Here is a 21,385-nt window from a genome sequence, read left to right as displayed (position 1 = left end):
AATCATTACATTCTGACTTTAAATGTGTCTTCAGTCCCAGTAAGAGTGATCTATTCTTCAGGAATTTATGAAGTATTTGAAGCAGCTGAGCTCTAAAGCAGCCTAACCCTTAGACCTGTTTCAGTCTAATCCAACGTGATCTGAGGTCTTTGAAAATAAAATAACTTCCTCCATGAGAAAGAAATCTGATTCTGCATGAAAGTTTGTCAACTGGAAGGCTTTTCTAATGACAGCACAGTTGTCCTGCTTTAGGGCATTGCTCAAGTCCTCACTGATATGATCGAAAGCTGGGAACATGATAATATGAAGCATGCATGAACACACACAACTTCTCACCTCCAAAGATTCATATCTAAAGGTTCTCTCAGAGCTAATGGGATCACTGAGGGACAAAAGGGATCAGAAAATATCACTCTTCAGCGCAACTGTGATGACCACAGCACTCTGGTGTTACCAAATCAATATTATTGTTGTAGTCAAGGACCCAATGGATTCCCAGGGACACGTCTTGGCTGAGGGTAGCTTTGAGTGTTTTCAGTCCTTTTGTCTAGTGCAGGGCTTTGTTTGCTGATCTTCATTGTCTTTGAAAGTATTGTTTGATTACAGGGAAGGGCCTACCTTGTGTGGGTTAAAATATAAACTCATAGTCAATACAAAAAGAGATTTAGCTCAAGGGGAGGAGATGTCTGCCTACACAGTGTGATTTCTTGGGAAAGAGCCAGTGTCTCAAAACAAAAAACATATGCATCCTCTGTCCTTACCCCAGAGTCCTTCAGAGTTAGTGTCTAAGATGTCTATAGCCACACTTTAATTTCTTTATCCAAACAAAGCCTTATCTATATTCACATTTATAACTAGAATCTTTTCTCTATCAGAAAGGACAGGTACCTAACTCAATAATATTCAAATTATAAATTCAGAATACCATAGATTAGGTTAGGACAGTGGATCTCAAATTTTATTATGCAACAGAATCACCTGGAGGGTTTTTTAAAACATAGATTTCTGGACCTCACCCAGAGGGTTTCCAATTTAGTAGGTCTGGAGTTAGGCCCAAAAATGCGCATTTCCAATAAGTTCCCAGCTGATCCCAATGCTGCTGGTGTGTGAACCATAGTTTAAGAATCACTGGACTAGGGCTTCCCTGGTGGCGCAGTGGTTGAGAATCCGCCTGCCAATGCAGGCGACACGGGTTCGAGCCCTGGTCTGGGAAGATCCCACATGCCGCGGAGCACCTGGGCCCGTGAGCCACAACTACTGAGCCTGCGCTCTAGAGCCCATGAGCCACAACTACGGAGCCCGCGTGCCACAGCTACTGAAGCCCGCACGCCTAGAGCCCGTGCTCCACAATGAGAGAAGCCACTGCAATGAGAAGCCCGCTCACCGCAACAAAAAGTAGCCCCGCTCTCCCCAACTAGAGAAAAACTGCGTGCAGCAACGAAGACCCAACGCAGCCAAAAATAAATATATAAAATAAATAAGTTTATTAAAAAAAGAATCACTGGACTGATGGTTCTCAAGCTTTTGTCGTCAGCACTCACACACCTGGAAGTAGGACACTGAGGATAGGACACTCTCCTGTCAGCCACAGGGGATTACCAGAGCAGTGATCCTGGCTGCACATTAAAAGCCCATTGGAGCTTTCAAAAAATATTGGTCAGGATTGTACCTCAGACCAAAGAACTCAGAACACCTGGAGGTGGGCCCCAGGCCTGGGAATTTTGTTTTTAATTCCCCAGGTAATTTTAATGTGCAGCCAGGGTTGAGAACCTTTGCTAGTATGAGATCCTCTTGGGAGGGTCGGAGGCAGAGGTTCACGTTTTAACACCCTTCCCCTAGGTGTTTTTAATACATCTCAATGGGGTAATATGCCTTCTGCCCATTTTGTATCCAGGTTGAAAATCACCAGATAATAATGTGCAAAAGGTAAGGGGTGAACATGCGTATGGCCAGGCCACTCAAGAAGTTCTCTTGCTGTTTGTACATCCCCTGCTCAACCAGTCCCTGCTTCACCTACACCCTCCTCACGTGAATGTGCTTGCCCCCTGCCTTAGCTAGTGACTGTTCTAATCCTTAGGCCAGAATGGCTCTACCTGTTAGTTTATTAAAGGGAAACATCTGCCCTCATGATGGTCATTAACCTGAGGGGCTGGGAAGGACGTGGCCCAACTGCTTGTTTCCCTGGTAACTGATGAGTCAACCTGAGGTCAATTTCCCCTATAAATGGTAGCCTCCTTCTCCCCGAGTAGCAAAGGTTGCTGCCATGTCCTGCTGCTGTCTGTCGTACACAGTGGACGGCAGACAGCAGGACCTTTTGCTGCGGACATGTAAGACCCTGTCCAATAAATCATTGCTGTCTCTGTTGCTGTCTCCGGCCTTTTTCTTCTGTCTCAGGGCTGGGCAACTACAAGGCTTTCAGGTCTGCGGGTGTAGCCCAACAACATGACATTCCCAAAAGCTAAGTGGTCAGGGTCACTTATCTAGATTCTTTTGTGATTATCATTTTCCTTTTTTTTCTGTAATTGATTAGGAGAAGGATAAGTAGCAAGTTGGGAGCAGCAGTAAGATAAAGGAGCTGGAATAAATATGATTGGTTCCTTCTTTGGCCTTTTCTCCTGCCCCCACTTTCACCTACTGATACCTGGACCCGATGGAGGGCTGAACCCCACTGGCAAAGACAGACAGCCTGGAGCACCCTGAGAACTTCTGATACCTGAGGCCTTTTGACACTGAAGATGTGGACTCCAGAAACAGGGGAGGTTTGGGTGATGTTACAGTGAAGGTCCCCTGGCTCCCATAGAGACTTGGAGCCAAAGCTGCGTGAACTCTTATACTAATCGGCTGAAGATCAGATGTTGCTAGACGATGACCCTGAAATCTACCGTTTCCACTGCAATATTAACACTCCCTGAGTGACTAAGGGTAAGACACCTATCTTCCTGGAGTTTCAAGTTTCCCCACACATACAATGAGGAAAACATGCTAATCTATCTACCAGGGAGGTATTGAGAGACCAACTAACATGTTCTTACATATTGGTAAAAGCAAAAAAAGAAAAATGCTCATACCTCAGCTATATTCTTTGGATTAGAATATACTGCCATTTTCTCAGTGGTTAAGAATCTGCCCGCCAATGCAGGGGAGGTTTGATGCCTGGTCTGGGAAGATCCCGCATGCCGTGGAGCAACTAAGCCCATGCGCCACAACTACTGAGCCTGCGCTCTAGGGCCCATGTGCTGCACCTACTGAAGGCTGCACGCCTAGAGCCCATGCTCCCCAACAAGAGAAGCCACCGCAATGAGAAGCCCATGCACTGCAACAAAGAGTAGCTCCTGCTCGTCGCAACTAGAAAAAGCCCGTGCACAGCAACGAAGACCCAATGTAGCCAAATATATATATATATACTGCCATTTTTAACTTCGTATTTCTAGACACCTATCCACCTTTATAAACACCCAGGAATTCTAGTGTTTGTAATTCTGTAACTATAACTTTAATACATGTACCTATAATTCAACCTTCTGCCTAACAAGCAGTCCACAAATATTTGTTGACTGAATGATGGGTGATGAATCAATTGATTAAATGAAGGCACTTTCAAAATCAGATATCCCACTAATAAAATCACAATGTGTTATTCTAAATGAATAACTCAGTGACTATTTCCTAAGCTGAATTAATTAGCATAGTCTACAACAACCCTGCGTTAGAGATATTAAATACGTGAAATACGTAATAAATTTCCAAATTAATCAGTTTACTCATGGCTGAGTTTGAGGCAACAGAAACAGAAAAAGTGACAATCATGTTAATGAGATCTAGTGCTTCTTGCTATGCTCTGACCAGAAGAATGTAATCCCCAAACCTCCTATTCTGCTTTACTTTTTCTTGTTTTCCATAGCATTTAACCCCTTCCAACATAGTATATAACTGACATATATTATGTAAACCACCTGGCTCTTGGAGTTCACAGCTATATGGTGAAATACATTTGACCCTTGAAAAATGAGGGGGTTAGGGATGCCGACCCACCATGCACTTGAATGTCTGAGTTTAACTTTACAGTTAGCCTTCCACATCCAAGTTTCCACATCTGCAGATTCAATCAACTGCAGATCATGTAGTGCTATTTATTGGGGGAAAAAAGTGTATACGTTTCAACCTATGTTGTTCAAGGGTCAACTGTATCAGTTTTCTTTAAACTTCTACCTTTTTTTTCATATGGTCTAATACTTGGTAATCCAAGAGGCTACTGGATTACAGGGCCCGGAAAGAAGCTCATTATTTAAAATATGCAGATTTTAGGTGACCACAAATTTAACCTGTATATAATGTGTTCCTGAAAACCCCAAACCAATGTTATATTGTATGGCCTGCAAGAAGACATGGAATCTAGCTTATAGAAAATGTTTTAATGTATTCTGCATTGGTCAGAATGAATTTAGAATATTATATTTTCAATTCTAGACAACATTATTTTGATGAGACAGATCCAAGCTGGAGTGATCTCAAAATGGGCAGTCTGGACAGCAATCAGATAAAGAAACTGGAAGTCCCTGTGAATTTTCATTTTAAAGACTGTGTTAGGATGGGCATGATAGCTGAGACCTCTGGTATTGAAAAGGCAGTCCATACAGTCTGTCTTCGTCAGCTCAGGTTGCTATAACAAAATACTGTAGACTGAGTGGCTTAAATGCAGAAATTTATTTCTCACAGTTCTGGAGGCTAGAAGTTCAAGATCAAGGTGCCGGTCTACTCAGCTTCCGGTGAGAGCTCTCTTCCTGGCTTGCAGATGGCTGTCTTCTCACTGAGTCCCCACATGGCCTTTCCTTGGTGCATGCAATGGAGAGAGAGAAAGATCTTTTTCTCCTTCTCTTATGATACCAACAATCCTATCAGATTACGATGCCACCCTTATCATCTCATTTAATCTTAATTACTTCCTAAAATCTCTATCTCCAAGTACAGTCACATTGGGGGTTAGGGGTTGAACATGCAAACTTGGGGAAGATACAATTTAGTCCATAGCATAGTCTATAGTCCTCTAAAGTAAACATTTTGGGAGACACGTCATAACTCACCGTAAGAAACATTTCTAGTGAAAACTGTTCAACAATGAAACCAATTGCTCACCCTTAGAGGCTGTGGCCTTCCTATCACTGGCAGCAGTAACTCAGTTTAAAGAGCACTTTTCTCACTGATGTTGGAGGGGAGATTCCTACAATGAACGGCAGTTTAGAGCAGAAGACTGCTAGGCTCTCTCCAACTCAAAAATTCTACCATATTTAAACTTTTAAAACGTTGCTATTCTACTAGGTTCAGCCCAAATTGTCCTCCTCTCAAAGGACTGAAACCATATGTGGCTATTTTGACATAAGAAGAAACTAGGAAAAGGCTTAGAACAACAAAATTCAAACAATTTTGGATTAAGTGAAATTTCACAATTCTTGGTTTTGCCAAGAGCAATGAGATGTCTGTGACTATCATCTGGATTTTGCTTGAGTTTATGATTTTGTGTGGGGATGGGAGGAAGTGGTTTAAGTAAACACTTAATCTGCATCCCCAACACTGCTTGTTATCAGTTTCTTAAGAAACTCAAGAGGTTAAACCAGATTATATGAATAAGGTTGGAGGTATCTAATATGTAAGATCATTTCAAATCTAGTCTTTGGCAACCTTTAGGTAGAAAAAGCTAAGAAAAAGCTACTAGATTAAGAAAGAGAAACAGGAATATTCTTTCACTGCTCTTCTTCCAGAAATTACATGGCCTCCTACTATGCCAGATGTAGTAAATTTTCAACAAAAACTTTTAGTTCTGGATGAAGCAGAAATACTTGGCAACCAACACTGTTTATTAATTCTGAATTCTCTTTTACTGTGAGCTGCGTTATGGCCAAAGTTGTTAAAATATGATATTTTAGCTTGATATAAAATATGTTTCATATTTTCATAAAAATTGTTAAGTCGATGACCATAAGACATAAAATGAGTTATTTGCAATTGATGCCTTACTGTTCAGTAAAATGAATTATACTGTTAAGAACGGTAAGCAAAAAGGATATCAAAAGCTGTATTTACGATGAGTAAAGAACACTTTCCATATAAATTAAGAGCAATGCTCCTAACACACATCAGTCAGGATCCAACACTGTAAAATATGGTTGATACTGATGGCCATTTTTTCTCTCTTTTAGATCCTTGGACACAGGACAAAGAAGAGATCTCCCAACTGGAAGACATATTTTATTGATGAATCCTAGCCTGTGCTCACTTGTAGAGAAGGGTCTCTGTCTTCAACTAAAGCACCTTATAGTCAGGTAATCGTGTAATTTATATGTGAAAGTGACCAGGGCACTTTTGAGAGTACAGGGGACATAATTACACTGGCTTAACAGACATAAAGAGGAACTGTGCCAGGCAAACCAGGACATTTGGTGGCCATATCCATAGGAGACATTGTGATTGAGGCCCCAACCTCCATTCCACCCCCAAATGATTATTCTAAGATAGTGGTCCTCGAAGTGTGGTCCCAGACCAGCAGTACTAGCATCACATGGTAACTTGTTAGAAATGTAAATTCCAACCCGAGACCTACTGAATCAGAAACTCTTAGGTAGAACAAGGTGGCAATATGTGTTTGTACAAGCCCTCCAGGTGATTTCAATGCAGACTAAAGTTTGAGACCAACTGGTGTAAGCCAATCATAATATTCCATTTCCTTCAATGACAGGTTTGCAAACAGACAGGTCTAGAGCCAGTTTGAGCCAATGAATACAAAGAGAGGTTAGCTGGAGATTTCTGGGAAAGATAAATCAATCTCTCTTTTGTTGGATGTGAGCAGGGAATATATTGCCTGACTGTTGGAGGTGACTCTAGGAACTGTAAAGCAGAGACATGAAAACCTGGCACTGTTTAGCTGCTGGATCAAGCCATCCAGAAGCTCATCCAACCTCTGGACTATGTGTGCGGAAGCCATTTCTGTTTCAACTAGCTGAAAGCATCCTTACACACGAGTGCTCATTCCCACTTTTCTTGAACCTACCTTGGCACTATACCTTCTCCTACAATGCTATCCTTTCTTACATTTCTCCCTTCAATCCCCACTCCTTTTCACGTAGTCAAATTCCATCCCTCCTTCAAAGTCCAATTCACTCCCTCCTTCATAAAGGTCATCCTGACTGCTCTACTCCAAATTGTCTCCTCCTCTTTAGAATTCACTTACTTTCTGAGCTACTGATCTGTTTTCACCATATACTACCTTCTACTGCTTTCTCTTATGTCTAAGTACCTTATCATGTGTAAATACCTGGCACCTGGCTTTGTGGGTGGCATCCCAGCAATGCTCAGGAAATATTTCCTATAGATGGTGATTCCCTTGGTCCATGGAGATAGGAGTTGGTGTGCTACCAGTTGCTGCCACTGTTAGCAACTGTTCCCCATCCCCAGCTCACAGACGTTCCTTGGCTATGACCACCACACCAAACCCTGCCTTAATTACAACTCTAATCCTGCTGTGGCCTAAAACTAGAGTTAGACAACTTTATGACGTTTATTAGCTGGAATCTCCAAGAGCAAAAAGACACAGGCTACCAGATAAATGCTTGGTCACCCTCACAGGACGGGCCATTACCGCACTGAGGCAGGTCTATGTGGTGAGTAGGAAATGGAGTTTCTAGATCATCATTAGCACCCAATCCCCTTCTCTGCATTTGCTTTCTTCAGAAACAGGATCCCACCAGTGGGGTTGTGTTTGACGGCAGGAAGCTAAGGGTGTGAGGAGGCACGTGAGACAGAGACCACTCGGGCTTCTGAGACAGTATAGCTTAGTGTTTGAGGATGTGGGTTTCAGAATCAGACTACCTGGATTTGACTCTTGGTGAAGACCGCTGTCTACTTATAATCTTGGGCAAGTTATTTGTCTTCTCTGTCTCTCAGTTTCTTCATTTGTAAAATGCGGATAATAATCATACCTATCTCATTTTCTGACATGAGAAATAAATAAGATCATATATGTCAAATACTTGGCATCATGCCTGACACACAGTAAGCACACAGTAGGTAGCAGTTACTGTTAGGTGCCCAACCTCTCTGTCGCTCAGTGCTGGCTTCCCTCCTCCCTGTGGCTGTAGGAGGTGAAGGGCCTAATACTTCCCTGTTCACAGGCAAGGCAGTGAATGAGCGTGAAGACGGAAAACTGGAGTCTCAAGTGCGGCTAGGCTAGCGAGAGCAGGCTTGGCCCCGGCTTTCTGCTGGCAGCTGTGGTTTAGCATCTGAATGCAAAAACTACCAATATCCTCCTCTGCACCACACTTCCCACCACCACCTCCCCACCCACCAGCCTATCACAGCAAGTCACACACAAAGCAAGGAAGTTCTGCAGCTAATAGTAACTCCCTACATCTCCCTAGTGCTTTATGGTCTTTCTTTCATTTGGCCCTCGTACCATCCCTGTGCAGTACCCAGGGGCAGCCTTTGTTAGTCCCACATTGCCCATTAGGAAAGTGAAATTTGGAGTGATTATGCGCCTTGCCAAAGGCTGCCTAGTCAGGAAGTTACAGAGCCAGGACTCAGATGTTCTGACCCCAACTTACTCATCTGCCCACCCTCTTCACAGTCCATACGCCCTGTGCGTAGAATGAGGTTTTCCAAAGGAAAGCATAATGTGTATTTCTACATGTAAGATTATTTTAGCCCAATTGTAGAATAGTAAAAATCTTCTCACCTTCCTCTCCAGGATCCTTTGCTGAATGTTCTTTGTTGCCGCGTACGGTTCCCAAGAAAAAGAGGGGACACATCTGTCTTTCAGTTAGTTATCCGAAAAGTATTTATTGTTATGCCTTAACCCTGAGCAGTAACCAAATCCTATTTAACTTGAGTGTTTGCCCAAATCTGTATCTCTTACGTTTATTCAAACCAAAGTTTCCATATTTGACTATGTACAGTGATTCTTTTCCTTCCCTTCACATTCAAGGAAGGAACCTGACGTGTTTGGAAAGATTTGGAGAGCTGGGGTCACAACACTGTGAATTCACTGTAACAAGGAAGATTCCAAGCACTTGTTAGAAGTAGAGAATCTTAACGGTGTGAATTGCGTTAAGCTAGCAACTCTGGGTTAGGACAACTAATTCTTGTGCAGAAGTTTTGTTTTCAAATTGACTAGCAACAAAAGATGTGGCCATCAATGAGACAATCAGTCTTTGTCTCTGAGTCATCCATACACGCTAAGTGGTGGAAAGAGTCTGGGCTTCAGTGCCTTACAGACCTGGCTTACAGTCCTGGCTCGGACATTTACCAGCTCTGTGCCCTTGAGTAAGTTCCCTAGCCTCTCTGAGCTTTGATTTCATCTGTAAAATGGGAGACTAATACCAACTCTCCAGACTGGTGGAAAGATTAAGTTATCTTAAGTAGAATACCTGGCACATAATGCGTGATTAATAAATGGTGGGTATAATTTCTCATCCTAAGCAATTAACAAGAATTATACCATGGCAATGTTTTCTAAACAATATCCTTACAGATAATACAATTTATGATATCAGAACAATCTCTCTCTGACCTCTATCAGGCTCAGCCAGTTACTCAAAAACCTCAGTTATTTACAAACAAAAGACTGTATCTCCATGTAATGGGATCACTTGAGGGTTTAATGTCAGACCCAGGCTGCTCCACATCGTTCGGTCCTATGTCACACTTACTTGGGACAGTGGTAAGAGCCTGGGACTGTGCTTTGTCATCCCAATTCTGCCATTAATTATTTATTTGAACCAGGGACAATTAGAGGCAGAGCAGGTCCCAATTTTCTCATCTGTAAAATATGAAGGTTGGATGTACAAATTTCTGGGGTATCTACCAATTCTCAGCAGTTATTCTGGAATCTGGAAAGAATCCTGCCTTGACTACTTGACAAGTGGGGAGCTAGAACTAGAAAGGTCAAAAAAATCTACCCCATCATTACCAAGGGCACCAATTAAATAAATTGCTGTGTGTGTGTCTGTGTGTAAAATAGGGGTAGATATTTATGTTTGTTTTTGTAAAATGGAGACTAGTACCAACATTTATGTTTTTGTTGTTATTTTGAGACCCCAAGCCACAGATCTCTATTAAGCTATGACAGTTTACTCGTCAATCTGTAAGTCTTTGCATGATTAAACTTAATAGTAATAATAATCATAATGACAATAATAACATACCTTAACATTTATAAAGTATTTTTCCACATAAATCAACTTTACATATACTATCTTATTTAGATTTCATAATAACTTGGTTTATTTTAAATAATTTTTATTGGAGTATAGTTGACTTACAATGTGCTAGTTTCAGGTGTACAACAAAGTGAATCAGAGATATATATATATATCCCTCCATTCTTTTTCAGATTCTTTTCCCATATAGGTTATTACAGAATATTGAGTTCCCTCTGCTATACAGTGGGTCCTTATTAGTTATTTATTTTACATACAGTAGTGTGTATATGTTAATCCCAATCTCCTAATTTATCACTTCCCCCACGTTTCCCCTTTGGTAACCATAAGTTTGATTTCGAGATCTGTGAGTCAGTTTCTGTTTTGTAAATAAGTCCATTTGTATCATTTTTTATTAGATTCCACATATAAGTGATACCATATGATATTTGTCTTTCTCTGTCTGACTTACTTCACTTAGTATGATAATCTCTAGGTCCATCCATGTTGCTGCAAATGGCATTATTTCATTCTTTTTTATGGCTGAGTAAAATTCCATTGTATATATGTACCACAACTTCTTTATCCATTCATCTGTTGATGGACATTTAGGTTGCTTCCATGTCTTGGTTATTGTAAATAGTGCTGCAGTGAACACTGGGGTGCCTGTATCTTTTTGAATTATGGTTTTCTCAGGATATATGCCCAGGAGTGGGATTGCTGGACCATATGGTAGTTCTATTTTTTGTTTTTTAAGGAACCTCTATACTGTTCTTCATAATGGTCATAATAACTTGGTTTTGTTTTCGTTTTTAATATTTATTTATTTATTTGGCTGCGCCGGGTCTTAGTTGCGGCATGCGGGATCTTCGTTGCCGCGTGCGGGATCTTTTAGTTGCGGCATGCAAACTCTTAGTTGCGGCATGTGGGATCTAGTTCCCTGACCAGGGATTGAACCCGGGCCCCCTGCATTGGGAGCATGGATTCTTAGCCACTGGACCACCAGGGAAGTTCACCTAATAACTTGTTGAAAAAGATTATATTCCCATTTTACAGATGAGGAAATGGAGGTTCAGGTGAGACAAGTAACCTGCCTAAAGTTACTAGAGCTGAGAAGTGGTAGAGTTATCTGGTCTTCTGTCTCCTCTCCAGTGACTCTTCCCAGACCCATAATCATAAACACCAAATCATTACCAATTGCACATCATGTAAAAGGTGTTTGCCTGCCTCTATTCACCTAACTGGTTACTTCCATCAAGGCCCAGCAGAACAGAAATCAGAGCCAACAGCTACCTACCCCTTGGCCAGTGCCTTGCACCATCACATAATGTGATCACTGTGAATTTCACTTAGAGACTAACACACAAAACGTCAAGTCATCTGAGGGCACAAAATAGCAATTAATAATTCTCTGTATTTGTATGGTTCCCTCTCTTCTAGAATGTTAGCTTTACAAATGCTATCATATAATTTCCCCCCAGGCAGTTTTAATGATGTGACCTGTTTCCTTATGTGTGAAAGGCTCAGGAAGAAAACCGGAACTCATTACTTGCCTCAAAGAAGAAAATATTTTGCTTGGCACAATGTTGACTGTTAATCCACAGATTCAACCTAACTATTCTATTTAGAAAAAGCACAAATGAGTTTGGACCCACAAATTCAGGATCTAAAATATTCTGGCCAAATCCTAGCGAAATTGGCCCTCTTACAAGTGAAAATTCCAACCAAAAATGAAAAACACCTCGCACAGAGGCGATATTGTATATCTTCAGAGATTGATGCCAGGGCCATGCTGAAGGTTTTCAAAGTCATACAGTGGCAGCTCCTTCCACCCATAATGTGCCATAATTCTAATTAATTTCTTCCCACTGTTTGGTCTTTTTACCCAAGCTAGAAAGTTTCTCAGGTCATGAAGGAGTATGTGTTGGTGTCTACAGTTTTTCTGTCGGGGGATGGTGGTGATAGGGTAAAGTAGGCCAAATACTGGTTGAGCCTACACTCTCCTCACCCTCTCCCCTCACAAACCAAACCCCTAAAGCCACGCAGAGAGGGGCCTGAGGCTTAGCTGTAGAAGAAGCAACAGTAGTTGGGAGCAGTCAGGCAGCTGCCTCCTTCTGAGACAATACCCTGGCTAACTTGAAGTTACCATACCCTCCAGCTACATCTACTGTCAGTATCTATATCGATGGACTCTATTTGAAGATTTCATTGAGCTAATAAAAGCATGATGAGTGTAGTTAGTAAAATGAGCTTTTAACAACATGGGAAATTGCTTACGCCATAATGGTAGATGAAGAAACAAAACAAAAAGTATATGCAAGTAAAAAATATTCTTAGAAAATATGAATACTTCTAGACCGTAGGAGCATGGGTGCCATGGAAACCTGCCATTTCCTGCCCAGTGTACATTCTCCCTCCATGAAATAATTCCCTGTATTTGCTTTAGGGAACCACCCTCTCATTCTCAGACATGTGTCTGGTGTGAACCACAGAGGTGGCACCCAATGAACTGAAGCTAATCAGCTTAGCTCATTCCCTTTGCCATGGTTTGTGTGTGGACATGTAACCTATTTAGAGCCAATGAGACATGAAGAAATGTTTGCTAGAGCTTTGGGGAAAGGCAAGCTTTCACTTTTCCCCTATTAAAATGGTGTGGTAATGTTAAGTTTCAAACTTCTGCAGGTATTTTGTCACCACAGAATGGAAACATGGTAATGACTCAGGTGACCACTGAGTAGAGCCCAAGGCTCCAGCCATACTGTGGGAACAGAGTAGAGAGATAGAGAGAAGACACATCCTTGGTGGCATCATTTGAGTTATTGGATCAAAGTTTTCCTGGAGCCTCTGGACTTCTCAGAAGTAGTATTGGGTTATTCTGTCACTTAGCATAAGGAGCCCTAGCTGATACAGAAATTGAGACTGACTGTACATATTTTAAATTATAAAAATACTTTATACACTATAATTTATAAATAGCTGTTTTCAGAGTGTTTAAGAGTCTTGGGATTCAAGTCACAAATTTTTCACACATAATAATCCTTACTCATAGAAATTACCGCCATGACATCCCTGATTTGGAGGGTACAACATGACAAAGCTTTGTGGGTAGAAAAGACTTTTCTCCAAAGCCTCTTTCATTACATTTTGATAAGCACAAAATAATGAAAATCATTAGAAGACATTTGTGAGACATGTGGTGAGGTGACAATGTAGCATCATTAAAGAATATGACTTTCAGCAATGAAGACTTAGGTTTCAGTCCCCATAAACAGATTTCTAGCTGTGTGACCTCAGCCAGTTGCTTAAACCCTCAGAGCTTTTGCTTCCCCGTATATAAAATGGGAATGACAACACTTTCCACATTGCAAAGATTAATTGGGATATAAAATACCTAATACAGTGAGTTCCTGTCACAAAGCTACACTCAAGAAAATGGTTGCTGTTATGACTACCCTTGTTATTCGGGCATCGAAAATTTGTCTCTGAGCAGTTAGAGAAAGCAGCACAATGTATTCCTACCTAGAAAAAAAATCATTTTATCTTTTTTTTTTTTAAATCAAAAGCACAGACTAAATGGTTTTGAATAGTTTTCTGCATTTGAGGTTGGGTTCTTTAGCCCATCTGCAGTGAGATGCTAGAGAGATTTAAAGACATACTCAGCTTCCTTCCCACCTCCTACCATTACAGGTAAACACACGGGAGCTATTGCTCATTCTTTCATTTCTTGTTCTGCCTTCATGCATGCAGAAAAAGGCTGTATATGGAAAAACATCCACGATAATGATGTTAAGAGGTAAGAGGGTGTAGGAGAAAGGAAGGCATGAAGAAAGAGCCAAAGTGGGAGAGACATGTAGCGGTGACCTTCCCTCCCACAGCTACACAACGCAGAACTGAGCTAGCCACCAAAAGAAGTTCAGTGCCAGGTAGCTTTTTTAGTTTTTCCCTTTATTTACCACAGTAGAGAGTGTGGGCTACCTTGAATGTCACTGGGAAATTTTCTACATGACCTATGAGGCTCAGCTCCCAAGTCAATCAACCCCTGGGAAAATATCCAGTTCTAAGCTCTGGCCCCAGGTACTTGAAAGCAAGTTTTCATCTAGTTGATCTCTCCCTTCTGACTACCCACATGGCAGAAATCCGACTAAAGAAGTAGACACTCTTCATTCCGATTTGGGGTTTCTTACCTATGACTGTCTTGGCCAATCTGAGAAAAGGGAGCATAGATTTGGAAGCGAAAAACTTTATTCTGGTATATCGAGATATTTTAGTATTCACTCCAAATTATGCTTTTTCTCTCTGCATTCCCCTATTTACTAACTTTCCCCTATTGCTTTAGAAAAATTAGCACAGCATTAGCAGAGAATAAAGGTGTCAAACTCTTCCAAGTTCAGAAGCCTTGGTCCAGGTATACGACAGAGATTTGGGAAGAGTGTTTGCTGACCAGTTTTAATTGTCCCTTCTGCTAACATCAACCTCCCACCCACCCCCACCTCCAGACTAGATAGAGACTTTCCAAGTTGAGGAGCACAAAAGGGGATAAATGAGGGTAAGCAAGAGAACTTGAGGTACTGAAGCTGTAAGAAAAGGTCCTCCACCATGCCCCTTACCTTGAGGTTAGATCTAAGGTGGGGAAAGATGATGAAGGCTCATGATGATGTTGGGGATCTGTTACCGTGTGAAATCCTGGCAGGCAGATGTTTCTTAGCCCACAATATCGTGACAGTAGTAAGTAAGTTAAAGATGGCCACATAGAGTGCCATAGGTAAGGAAAGCCTGAGGCAGCCCCTCTGAATCTCTAGCAGCCCCAGAGAGGCATAGGCAAAGAGAAGAGCAAGAGGCTACATAGTCAAGACAATGAGTTGCGAAAGTGGGAAGTGGCATGGAATGTATATCCAGAGTCCAGGTGGGCCAAAGACATCTCCATAGGTGCCTAATGTGGCAGTGATGACACCTAAGAGCCACATAAGGCTATTGTTCATCTCAACAGATGCCAGGGCATGTCAAGACTGAGGACAGAAGCCCTCTCCTAATGACCCAGAAGTTAGCTCACTCTGGAAAAAAGGAAGTAGAGGAGATCACCTGGAATCATTTGCATTCATTTTTTAAAAATTAATTAATTAATTTATTTTTGGCTGCATTGGGTCTTCATTGCTGCACATGGGCTTTCTCTACTTGCAGCGAGCGGGGGCTACTCTTCGTTGAGGTTCCCCGGGCTTTTCATCGTGGTGGCTTCTCCTGTTGCGGAGCATGGGCTCTAGGCGCGCGGGCTTCAGTAGTTGCAGCACGCAGGCTCAGTAGTTGTGGCGCACGGGCTTAGTTGCTCCGTGGCATGTGGGATCTTCCCAGGCCAGGGCTCGAACCCGTGTCCCCTGCATTGGCAGGTGGATTCTTAACCACTGTGCTGCCAGGAAAGTCCCTCATTTGCATTCTTTTGCTGTGAGTTTCTCAGGGCCTAGAGCAGGGAGAAGTCAGAAAAGACTTCTGGAAGGAGGACATAACCCCTAAGACACTAAAGAAAGGTGATCAAGTTAAATGAAGAAAATGAAGAAGGTGATGATAGGCCAAGGGAACAGCATAAGCTCTTTCTTTGGCATGGAAGCAGGAAACAGTATACTGGAGGCTGGCCCAGGAACCATTAGCAAATTGGTAATGTGACAGCCAGGAGTTAGAGGTTATATTAGAGATAAGGCTGGAGAAGTGAGTAGAGGTCAGGTGAAGGAGGATTTTTATGACATACAAAAGGGGCTAAGGTGATAGGAAGGCACTGACAGACCTTCAAAGAATAAGATGGTCAGATTTTCAGCATTGTGCATGATGGATTTGAGGGTTTCATTCTGGTTATTTATTGCTCCTTAACAAAACGTAGTGACTTAAAACAACAAACATTTTACTATATCTCACAATTTCGTGGGTCAGGAATTTGAGCAGGGCTCAGCGAGGCAATTCTTCTGCTCTCTGTAGCCCTGATTGGCATCACAGTAGTATTCACCTGGCAGCTGATACAGTCTGGAAGTTTTAAGATGGCTTTATTTACACGCCTGGTGCCGGGACAGCGGGGCCACTGTCCCTCTCCATGTCGCCTCAGCCCTCTCACATGGTCTAACAAGGTAGTGGGACTTCTTACACGATAGCTCAGGACTTCTAGAGACCAAGGCAAAAGCTCCTCTTAAGGGCTAGTCCCCCCAACTGGCATAGTGTCACTTTTTCTGTACTCTATTTAATAATCAGTGCAGCACTCAAGCCTACCCAAGTTAAAGAGGAGGGGAAATAGACCTCATCTTCCACAGAGGAGTATTAAAGAATTTGTGGCCATCTTTAATCCACCACAAGGTCCGAGGACGTAAGATTGGAGGTAGAGATAAGCACAGAGTTCTTACTATCCCCAGTTCCTGAAGTATTCATGCAGGAGCACTCCCAGAATGCTCTTACATGGAATGCTCTATGACTTTACTATAATTGCTGGTTTATTTATCTCTCTCTTTCTCTCATTAGACTTTGAGGGAAGAACAACACGTGAGTCTTGTTTAGATCCAAATCTCAGTGTCTGGCACATAGCTGATACTCAATAAATGTTTATGGAAAAAAAATGAATAAATGGGAATGGTTGAGATCCCCTTAATTCCTGGGTCTTCAGGACACCAGAGCAGCCTCCTGTTTGATATAATTTCCTTCACCAGATACAGATCTTCTTATTGACTTAAGAACTGCTTGATTTGAATGTGTAAAAATAACATTCATTATGAACATTTACATGGATAGCTTTCAACTTTTGCCTGCTGTATTAGTCTTCTATGCTGCAGAACTCAGCATCTTAAAACAACACACATTTATCTCAGTTTCTGTGGGTCAGGATTCTGAGCACAGCTTGACTGGATTCCCTGCTTTGGAGTAAAGACAGTCTCTTCCACAAGTGGTGTTGGGAAAGTTGGACAGCCGCATGTAAAGCAATGAAGTCAGAACACAGCCTCACACCATACACAAAAATAAACTCAAAATGCCTTAAAGACTTAAATAAAAATATTACTGAAGAATAATATATATTCAGAAAAATGAGTATGCTAAAAGAGTACAACTTGAAAATTTTTCACAAGCTGAACACAGCCACATAACTTGCATCTAGATCAAGAACCAGAACATGACCAGAACCTCAAAAAGCCCCTCCTCCTCCCTTCTAGTTACTGGAAGGCCACTTATAGTTACTGGTGACCATTATTCAGACTTATAAGACCACAGTTTTATGACTATCATTTTAAAATTGAGAAGTTAGCAGAAACTTTACTCCATTGTATATTTTTGCTTCCTTTGTGGAAGATTAATTGACCATAGGTGTGTGGATCTATTTCTGGGCTATTCTGTTCCAGTGATCCATATGTCTGTTTTTGTGCCAATACCACAATGTTTTTGATTACTGTAGTTTTGTATTCAGTAGTATTTTCGAAACAGTGTCATAATGTTGCTAAGTTTTGTTGCTATGAAATGCATTTTTCCTGTTTTCTAGCTTGGAATTTAGTTACAACTTGATTTAAGTTCATATTTCATTCCAAACTTATTTTATTAAGTGGATTATAATGTGCCTTAAGCTGCTTCATTTTTTTGAAACATATATTGAATTAATTACTTTTAATTCTGTTCAGTGAATTAGACATTATTAGGTTACAAAGATTTTAACACATACAGAAAAGCTGTCCCCAACTCTTTGAGTTAATATTTAATTTTTTAAATTTTCTAAGGTATTTTATGCTAATAATGAAAAATATAAAACTAGGGGACTGAACCTGGTAAAGGCAGGACCAAGAACTTAGGAGGAAATCTTTTAAAAGAATAAGGTTGTTCTTCCTCTTAGAGGAAAAGAGGATACTCACAAATGATGGTCTTGGTTTTTCCAGGGAATAATGAAACAAGGTTCTGCACTAAGAATAAATGTTGGGATAGAGTTGCTAGTTCAAGAAAAAGGGAAATAGTTAGGAAATAACATTGACAAGGTAAACATAGCTGAAGGTCAAGGGAATTAAAGACACTAGTGAGAGTGCAGCTAAAATGGTTGATAAAAGGGTTCTCAGAGTTTAGGAAGATAAAAGAAGGTGGGAAAAAACTGATAAACTAGGAGAACAAAAATCGGAGGTCACACTGAGGACAAACTACAGACTCAGTGGGAGTAAGTAAGAGAGGTAGAGGGTAGGTGGCTGTGGGTAGAGAGGGAAACTCACAAGCCAAAGTTTTGCAGATGGAGTAATTTCATCTGATGACTGGCTTCAAGGTGTGGCTACATCTGTGGGTTCCTGATATCAGAGTGAAGCTGAAGATGACTGAAAAAGAGAAGGATGAGAAATTGTGAGGTCAGCGTGCTGAGTCATTATCATTGATGCTGAAATCATTAGGTTGATGCAGGACAGGAGGATAATTCAAGGCTGACACAGAGTTTCAGAAACACAGCTGGGCACAGGCAAGGAAGTAAATGGCCATCCTGGTCAGGGCCAGATTTATGCAAATAGCAAGGCAGGCAGAGTTTATCTTCGACATTTATCACCTTTGTTCTGTAGCATTTTCCCCTAACTTTGTTCATTTTCTCTTGAGTAACGTCAGTGTCCTCTTGTTGCCCTCTCACTGTACAGGTTCCCCCTCTGCTGCTGACACATCTAAAATCCCGAATAAGTCCCAAAGCACAAATGGAAAGTTCTCAATTGATATGTCACTTTTCCCCACTTATCTCTGCATTTTGACAGGGCGTGCTAATGACAAATCCTTATCCTGAAAGTGGTTGTTTCAGGACCAGTACCCTACAGAGGTATCTGCAGAGTCATCTAATTCCAGCCAAGGAGAGATGGGATCTTGCTGTCCTGAAAAAATCTTTCTCCAATATTGATTCATTGGTTTTTTAATAAATTTATTTGTTTATTTATTTATTTATTTATTTATTTTTGGCTGCGTTGGGTCTTCATTGCTGTGCGCGGGCTTTCTCTGCTTGCAGGGAGCAGGGGCTACTCTTCATCGTGGTGTGCGGACTTCTCATTGGGTGGCTTCTCTTGTTGCAGAGCACAGGCTCTAGGTGCACAGGCTTCAGTAGTTGTGGCAGATATGCTCAGTAGTTGTGGCTTGTAGGCTCTAGAGCACAGGCTCAGTAGTTGTGGCGCACAGGCTTTGTTGTTCCGCGGCATGTGGGATCTTCCCGGACCAGGGCTCGAACCCATGTCCCCTGCACTGGCAGGCAGATTCTTAACCACTGCACCACCAGGGAAGCCCTTGTTTCTTTGTTTTAACCTAGACTTTAACCATTCTCCACAAAATGTGAGTTTCTTACGGGTTAGTGTTAGCCAATGCAAAGATATCCACAAAAGAACTAACTCACTCCTTTGCTTTCCTGACCAGTGCACAAGGCAGGCTAGTGTGCTGTGAGATATTGTTCCCCTCTATCTTCTCCCTATGCCAGAGAAGAATCACCATTTTCAATATACACTGCAATACAAAAAGGTCGAGAAAGCACATTCAATAATGATAACAGCTGACATTTATTGAGCACCTACTATGTGCCAAGCACTTCATGTATTTTAATTCATTTAACCCTCGTAGCAATCCTGTTAGGTTGCTACCATTATTCTCATTTGGTTTATGAGAAATCTGAGAAGACCTGCCCAAGATCATAGACATGGGAAGTGGCAGCACCAGGATTCAAACTCAGGCAATTTGGAAACAGAAGGTACATTTAACCTCTATACATTGTCCCTAAATAAATGTCCAATAGATCTAAATAAAACTTTTAACAACTTTTTTAATTTTAATTTTTCAAAGTATAGTTGATTTACAATGTTGTGTTAGTTTCAGGTGTACAGCAAAGTGATTCAGCTATATGTATTCTTTTTCAGATATTTTCCTGTATAGGTTATTACAAAATATTGAGTATAGTTCCCTGTGCTATACAGTAGGTCCTTGTGGGTTATCTATTGTATATACAGGTAGTAGTGTGTATATGTTAATCCCAAACTCCTAATTTATCTCCTCCCCAATTTAACATTTTATAAGTTTGTTTTAAAAACCTCCATAAATGGCAGAGCTACAATACAATCCAGTCACTCTCTACAGGTTAGATAACACGATGACAGGCAGCAGCAAGAGTCGAACACAGTGGAGCTTTGTCTCTCCTGCAGCACCAACCCCAAGCTTGCCTGGGACTCCCTTAGCACTAGACACGTAGCAGGCCCACTTTTCCGTGTCATTTAAAAATTATCTGATCAACTAAGAGATGGTAATTTGGTCTGTGCTTTACTCTATCTGAATCCCCAATATAATGAAGAACCTTATAATTGTCTGTTAACTTATTGGTATAATTTGTTCAGGTCCATTAAACCATTATTGCCCTCCTATAGTCTGCCATTCTTCCACAAAAGGTCCTGGCCTTGGGTGTGTTTCTTTACACACACACACACACACACACACACACACACACGCTTATCTTTTAAGCTTCTCATCTTGCTTTGGAAAAAAAACTGTATCAAAGTGAGCCTGAAGGTTCATTTTCCGGACCACGAGCGGGGAAGAAGGGGTTTTAACGAAATTGGTTTTTACTCGGTATTTTTGTCACAGATTGGGAGGTACAAACCGCAAGAAAAACTAGTTTCTTGGCGTGTCACCAACTCTGGGGTTCATTGATCAATCACACCCAAACTCATTTACTAACTTAAAAATATATATCGTGGCAAGGTTCGTTTACATAAGACTTGGACCGAAGCCGCCACAATCTGCGGTAATCTCGTGTGGAGTCATGGCCACCGATCCCTTCACTTTCCCTCAGGAGCTCCCACGCCTCCCCGGTCCCCAAGGACACCCGGCTGTCCCTAGCGGCTCTGAGTACCCTGGGGAAGGCCTCGAAGGGAGGCCGAAGAGGCCGCGGCAAGAAGGGAGGACGGCAGGCGCGGGCAGCACCCAGACTTCAGTTCACGACCCCGTTATTCCACGGAAAAATGGAACATTCCGCTCCTTCCGCCCGCAGAGGGGAGGTGGGGAGAACCCTTCGATCTCGTCTGGGAGCGGCGACGCGGACGCAGCGACCCGAATCCGGGACGCCGGGAACCGCATTACGGGAATCGTAGCCGCTCGGAGAGCCTCCCCGTCGCCTCCGGGCAGCCGCTGAGCCAATGCCGGCGCGCGTCGGGTCTCGCGGGCGCCAATCAGCTTACAGATCCCAAGTCCGGGGGCGGGGCGTTACA

The 21,385-nt window shown here is 41.9% G+C and overlaps 1 long non-coding RNA gene across 1 annotated transcript; it reads right to left on the bottom strand.

Annotated features, from left to right (window-relative positions):
• Positions 1-4,730: 4,730 nt before the first annotated feature.
• Positions 4,731-21,160, bottom strand: LOC132363619 (uncharacterized). The gene is made up of 4 exons (XR_009502622.1): positions 21,031-21,160; positions 19,531-19,602; positions 18,392-18,490; positions 4,731-4,829 (listed from the first exon to the last, which is right to left on the bottom strand). It is a non-coding gene; the product is annotated as an uncharacterized LOC132363619 (long non-coding RNA).
• Between the last annotated feature and the right edge of the window lie 225 nt (positions 21,161-21,385).

Source organism: Balaenoptera ricei, chromosome 3, assembly GCF_028023285.1.
Source record: "Balaenoptera ricei isolate mBalRic1 chromosome 3, mBalRic1.hap2, whole genome shotgun sequence".
Taxonomy (NCBI): Eukaryota; Metazoa; Chordata; class Mammalia; order Artiodactyla; family Balaenopteridae; genus Balaenoptera; species Balaenoptera ricei.
Note: the sequence above shows the minus strand (reverse complement) of the source record. Positions and strands in the feature narration are given on the sequence as shown.